The 6941-nt window shown below is 40.8% G+C and overlaps 1 pseudogene; it reads right to left on the bottom strand.

Annotated features, from left to right (window-relative positions):
• Positions 1 to 263: 263 nt before the first annotated feature.
• LOC140502205 (guanine nucleotide exchange factor MSS4 pseudogene) lies at positions 264 to 3073 on the bottom strand (annotated as a pseudogene).
• Positions 3074 to 6941: the final 3868 nt, after the last annotated feature.

The following is a 6941-nucleotide window of genomic DNA, read 5'->3' as shown; positions in this document are numbered from 1 at the left end:
ATTTTGGGAGGCACCTGGCTTCTCAAACCAGAATGTGAAAGAGAAGGATGTGGTGTGCTATAGGAAGAAATGTTTGAGACATGTGCACTTGAGGTCTCAAAGGAGGAAGTTAAGGTAAACCCTTTGTATGTCCAAGTAGACACTGTGGTACTGACAATTTTACACTAGTATAGAGAAGAAAGCAACAGTTATATCAGGTTAGAATGACTGTTGTTTTGGGGAGATGCTTTCATCATGAGGAGTTGCTGCAGAAGATCCATTACTCATTTGTGGGAAACCCTCTCCAAAGTCACATAAAACTATTTTTGTCATCCAAGCAGTGCCAACTGATGGTTCCAATTTCACAATCTGAGCAGACCAAATGTTCCCCACGTTTTTGGTGAAGCCTACGTTTTCAAGGTGAACATGTCATGGACCAGCCAGAGTTCTTGAAGGAAGTTACCTTCTGGGCTGCTATCATCAGCCAAAGCTGGTTTCTTCCTCTTGGAGGGAAAGAACAAGCTGTCTGCATGAGAAAAGGGAAGCCCCAGGCTGCAGCACCTGGGATCCACAATGCTAACATAGCACGACTTTCCTGTCAAAACCTTTGGCTGACACTACTAGCTTTTTTATCTGCTCCCCCTGGGCTCCAATGTGTGCCCTCCCTCCTCACCACTGTGGTCATTACTACTACTTCCCTTTGCCACCTCCACCACACAGGCCCAGAGTGGCTCAACTATAATCATATTTTAATGGAGGTGCTTTTTGACGTTGATCAAACTCCTCATTAAGGTACATCAGGATGCATGTTATTGATGTGATTCTTTTGCTTATCTGTCTAGAGCCATTTTTAAACTGTTCTTTATATATCAGGTTAAATAAAATTGTGTATTGCTTTATCATTTCTCAAAGAATATAAGTTTGAAGGGAGGAAACTGTAAAAATTAGACATGTGACTTGGTAAGTAGCGAACTGAGCTAATTTTCAAAGTTTGTGCACAGATGATTATGTTGCAAAAGAACAAAAAGTGAAGACAAAGTATATCCATATAGAGTTGTTGTAGTATGACAATCAAATAAAATTCATTTGAAACTAATCATTTAGCAATAATTTTGGTTTTGTGTTGAATGGTAGTTTGGCATAGATGGCAAGAAAAATAGGAGAGCTCTTGGAACTTGATGACAATTTTACCAAGGGACAGCCTTGATCACATTGTAGTTATTCTGATCTCAAGGGCCCAGGCATAACTTCCTAGAATTTAATTCAAGTCATAGTTGGCCCTGGAGCTATAGGAAAATCATGAAAACTAGAATTGTGGGAACATTTACAGATAGCTGAAGACAAAGACAAAGAATGGAACAAAGTGGGAAATTGCTCTGAGATCCTTCTGAACACTCCTGAGGTAGGGAAGGTGGTGGTGCAAGGAGAAACAGAAATTAATTGCCCATTTCCTGGACAGAAAACCCCCTCCCACTCTAGGGTAATTAATTGTCCCTCCCTTTTCATTGAAGAACAGAGATAATATGGGTGGCCAAAGCCTTAAACCCTGGACAAGTACTTGATCAATGAAGGGAGAACAAAGTAGAGTAATCTATTGTTCTCATCAATAGAAGAAATGGCTGAGAGCCACGAACATTCTCGTTTTCCATCCCAGAGCAGGCAAATGATGTGATTTAAGGATTGAGAAGAAAGTCACTCCAACAGTGACTGAAATTTTACCAGAGATTCCTTTGGGTTTACCAAAAAATATCCCTAACAATGTTAAGAGGAGGTATCATCCATTTCCATCTTAGAATTATTTTAATGGGTGCTTCCCTCATCCTTTGCTTGCCATTAAAGTCCTTCACAACATGGACCCTTCCTGGGTTTCCAGTCTTCTTATATTTTACTTCTTTCCATGTACTCTACTATCCAGAAATACTGATCAGTCACTCAATCTCTTTCTGAGCTCTTTCATTGGCATTCCTTGAATGCTCTCCTTCCTCATTTCTACAACCTGATTTCCCAGGCTTCCTTCAAATCTTAGCTCAAACCCCACCTTCTTGTAAGAGGCCTTTTCTGTACTCCTCAACCCCCCATTCCACTGCTAGCAACTCTCCTCCACGATTATATCCAAATTACTATCTTTATATCTATGTATGTATCTCTATATATGTTGCATGTACATAATTATTTGAATGTTGTCTCTCTCATTAGGATGTGACCTCTTTGAGGGTAGGGACCAATCCAATAAATGCAATAAACACTGCCAATGTGCCAGGCAATGTGCTAAGTGATAAGAATACAATATAAAGAAAGACAATTTCTACCCTGAAGGAGCTTACAATCTGATGGGAAGGAGAACACAGGAACATACAAAAGGAGACAGAAAAGTAGGAAGGAGACACCTGAGCTATCCAGAGAAGGGGAATCTTGTTCTGTGGAAATGAACCAGGCAGAACAGCAGGCATTTAATGGAGTGAGTCCAGAAGTCCAGTTTTTCCCCTGTATAAAGAAAAGCATTGGAAGGAGTTTGGTAATCCACCCTCCAGTCCTCCCATCAGAGGGGTGAGGAAGCTGAGGGAGGCAGAGTCATTCAAGATTTGAATTAGAAGCATGTAGATGAGGTTAGATGTGAAGAGGTTAAGTTGGGGAGGGGGGCATTTTATTCTACAAAGTCGAAAAAAACATTCAGGAAAGCAGATGCAAAGGACCCAGTTTTTGTCCTTCTTCATATCCCCAGCATTTGGGCTGTAGGGTTATTTAGAGAAGTCTAGTACCTCTAGTGTGAGGGCTGCTCATCCACCTTTGGTGTCCACCTGATTTACTCAACTTTCACATGTGGCTCCAAGTAACTACAACATGATCAGCAGCCACACCTCGGCAAAACATTTGGGCAGACAGGTTAAACTAGGGTAACTGAGGGGTCTTACACCTGTTGATGAGTTAAGGGATTGTCTACCCCAAACATGGGAAGACTTCTCTTGATGGAATGGGCAAATCAGAACAATTTATTCCAGTGGTCATGAAGGAGACTGAAGAAGGTGCTGTGGAACACTTAGAGATTGGTCAGACATTTGGAGATGCCAAGGTCACCTACAGCATTCTGAGTCATTACTAGTCATCTTGAATTTTATCTGACTGATGAGGTTTAGAGTTGGGATGGCTGTTTCAGGTGTGAAGGTGTGAATTTAGACCTTCTCTTTTAGTCAGTGGGAGCTTTTTATTTTATGTGAAAAAGCATCATAGACCTCAGCAAGAAAACTAAATGAGACTCCGATATTTGGGGGGGAGGGATTATGCTTATATAGAGGTTTGAGAATGGTGATATAGTTTTAGAGGTTTATTTTTTTTTTTTATGGAGGTTAAAGATTAAAGACGGGATAGGATGTCACAGGATGAGAGAAACAGAGGGAATTCTTTATGGTTCAAGAATTTAAGGATAGGGCAGGAGGATATGATTTAAAAATTAAAGGACCTGGGAAACACAGGATAGAGGAAACAAAAGCAATTCTTTTTGCACAGATTCAAGATAAGTGGGCAAAGGATTTTAGGGTGCCTTCAAGTTACAGAATAAGCTAGAGGCTTCACAAAGTACTGGAAAAGCAACTCAATATTATTTTTAACCCATAGGACATTGTTTGCATCCACATCACTGTCACTGGACTTTGATGACTCTGTAAAAGAGAGTAAGGTCAATGACTTCATACAACTCTGCCTCACAAATCCAATTTATATGTGAGTCAAAGTTATCACCCATACCATTTTACCATTTTACCTACCTCAAAGTTCTGTGGAGACAGGCAAGTGATGAAGCATCAAGTGAGGCTACACTTGACCAAATCTACTTTTTAAGTAGCTGTTTTCTTTTTCCAAGCTGTTGACTCATTTTTCATAATTCTCTTGCATCACTCCTCACTTCTTTTCCTAATTCTTCTTGTACCACTCTTCTATGATTTTTAGGCTCCTTTTTGAGCTCTTTCATGAATTCTTTCAGGGTTTGGGTCCACTTCCTATTTTTCTTTGGGGTTTTGCCCATAGGTGTTTTGACATTGTTGTTTTATTCCTCTCTTATCTTTCTAGTATTTTTTGTTCCTTTTACCAAGTTGTTAATTTTCCTGTCATAATTTTCTTTTCCCATTTTTTCCCTCTCCCATTCTAACCTCTTTCTTCAACTCTTACAGGAATTCTTGTTGGTTTTTTGTTCAATTAATATTTATTTCTTTGATGCTTTGCTTGTAGTTGTTTTCAAAATTTTTTCCTCTTCTGAGTTTGTTTCTTGATCTTCCCTGTCACCATAATAACTTTCTATGGTGAGATTCTTTTTTTTTTTGTTCCTTTTTGCTCATCTTATTTGGCCTTTTTCTTCTCTTTTAAATTTGAGTTCTGCTACCAAGGTGGTAGGGGCACTGTCTCAGTCTTCTTGCGTCAGGGGCTGCAGGACCTAGTTGTTTAGCTGGTGCTATATTGATGTTGCCCCAAGGCCCACAGGGCACCCTAGTATCTGGTGCAATGCTAAGGGGTTGAGGTGAGGGTGGCTGGCACCGCTGGAAGCCATAGGGGTCTTGCAGTTTACCTGGTGTTAACCTGGGGTCTTGGTGCTGGCATCTGGCATAAAATGAGGCCAGTGAGTTGTTTCTTCATTTTCCCCAGGCTACACTGAAGTGCATGGTGGTCTGGCCATTGGTCAGACCTGTTTGCCTGGCATTATCCTGAAGCATATGGCAGTTTTCAGAGCTGGAGTCTGCCCATTCCCCTGGCTATGCTGAGATACACAGGGGTCCTGGTATTGGCATATGCCTGCTCAGCTGCACTAGGGCTCAAGATCTCCTGCTGATTTGTTGAGGTGGGGCTTGCTGATGGCTTTCTGGGACACTTCTTGTCCTGGATTGCATTGCCCTTCTACTTGATTGAGATGGACCTTTAGTATCAATCTTCCAAATTTCTTGGGCTAAAAGATTATTTCACCCAATCTTTTTGTTGGTTCTGCTGTTCCAGGACTTGTTTTGGGACACACCTTTAGGGTTGTTTGGAGGTAAATATGGGTGGGTTATGGTGATTTACTGAGAATTCCACCACCTCCCAGAAGTTCTCCATCTGAAAGGCTGTCTTTTGTCATTCCTGAGCAGCCTTTTTAAAAGGACCACACTACCCACCTCCTGACTTGAGGAAGAGGCTAGAAAAGGTGCCCTAAAATTGTCTGCTTCACCTAACAACTGTGGTCTACTTACCATGGCAGGTGGGGATTCCACTCTGTGACTGGAACAAAAAATGTTGCAGTAGCTCAAAAGAAACATGAGATGCACAAATCTAGAGCCATCTCCACTCCAAATGTTCATATGAACTCTTTATGCCCAACATGTCCTAGAGCTTTCTGAACTTGTATTGGTCTTATCAACCACAGTGAGACACACTGTATCTTGACTCCAATGTGTGATCTCATTTGAGAACTAAGGACTACAACCAACCAATGATTCCCAGCACTTATCACAGTGTCTGGCCTGTGGTAAGTACTTAAAACATATTTGTTGACTGAATGATGAGTCTTTAGAGTCCTCATATCTGGCATTTTTTATTTGTTCAGTCATTTTTCAGTCACGTCCAACTCTTCATGATCCCATTTGAAGACACTGGAGTGGTTTATTATTTCCTTCTCCAGCTCATTTTACAAATTTTAGAAATGAAGAAATTGAGACAAACAGAGTTAAGTGACTGTCCCAGGGTCACATAGATGGTAAGTGTCTGAGGCCAGATTTGAACTCAGGAAGATAATGTCTTGGTTACTCTCAACCTGTTTTAGTTTGTCTGCTTAAATCATTTGTCAGGCTGTGGCCGCTGTGCATGATACAGCTTCTTGGAGCCATAGGTGAGAGTTGAGTGTGATTCAGGTGGACACCAAAAGTGGAAAGCAGTGCTGGAAGGGCTCAGAAGCCATCACAGCAGAGCTACCAGTCTTCTTGTTTCCCATATGTTTGTGTGTGCATGCATGTAAGGATTGGAAATTGGTGGTACAGAAGGGAGATTGAAACCTTGAGTCTCTCACCTCTCTATTAGGCAGAGGGTAGCATGCTTCACTTTCAATCCTCTGGAATCATAATTGGTTACTTCATTTACCAGAGTTCTTTAGAACTTAACTCTTAAAACAGCCTTCAAATTTGTTTTTCTTTGAATGTTGCAGTTGTACTATAAAGTATTCTCCTAACTCTGCTATCTTACTCTGCATCAGTTCACAAACATCTTTCCAGATTTCTCTAAACTCATTCCTTTCATCATGTCTTATAACTCCATTACAACACTGCACTACTTCCATTCAGTCGTCTCTCATTTGATCAAATTATTAAAATAATTTTTAATTCATTCATGCAACAGAAAGAACTGCTCCACTTATTCTGTAGTTTCATGAACTGTGAAATGGGGATACTAATAGCAGTCATTTCCCAAGAGTGTTGTGAGGATTAAAAGAGATAATTTTGAAAACACTTAGCACAGTGCCTCATACATACTATATATTTAATAAATGTTTATTTCCTTCTGTATATAACTGCCATATCCCCTTTAAGAGCCAAAGATCCCTCTCTCCCCAGAAGGAGCTTTTCAGTACTCTGCTGATGTTTCCTTATCCAAAAAGTAGAGAGGAAAATCTGGAACCTAGATGATGTGAAAACTACCCTGAAGAGAGACATCTTGTTTCGGTAGTCAGGGGTTGGGACCTATGGTCTTTGGTTATTAGCTCTCAGAGTCCCAGTCACTGGAATTCCTCTTGAGTCACTCAGCCTAATTGGCATACCCTTGGCAATATAAAGCAATTAGTGAGAAGGGGTGCAGACTCAGTTCTATCTGTTCCTTGAAGTTTCTCTAGGGGGCACATTTGTTTCTGAAAGGTGGGAATTGTGCCCTGAGGAAGTTGAAGCCTCTATGGCCTGGGGAAAACTGTAGGTCTGAAGAAAAGGAGAGGTATAAATATGTTGATCTTTTCCCATTTT

This window comes from Notamacropus eugenii, chromosome 4, assembly GCF_028372415.1.
Source record: "Notamacropus eugenii isolate mMacEug1 chromosome 4, mMacEug1.pri_v2, whole genome shotgun sequence".
NCBI classification, from domain to species: Eukaryota; Metazoa; Chordata; class Mammalia; order Diprotodontia; family Macropodidae; genus Notamacropus; species Notamacropus eugenii.
This window is presented reverse-complemented; position numbering and strand designations above follow the sequence as displayed.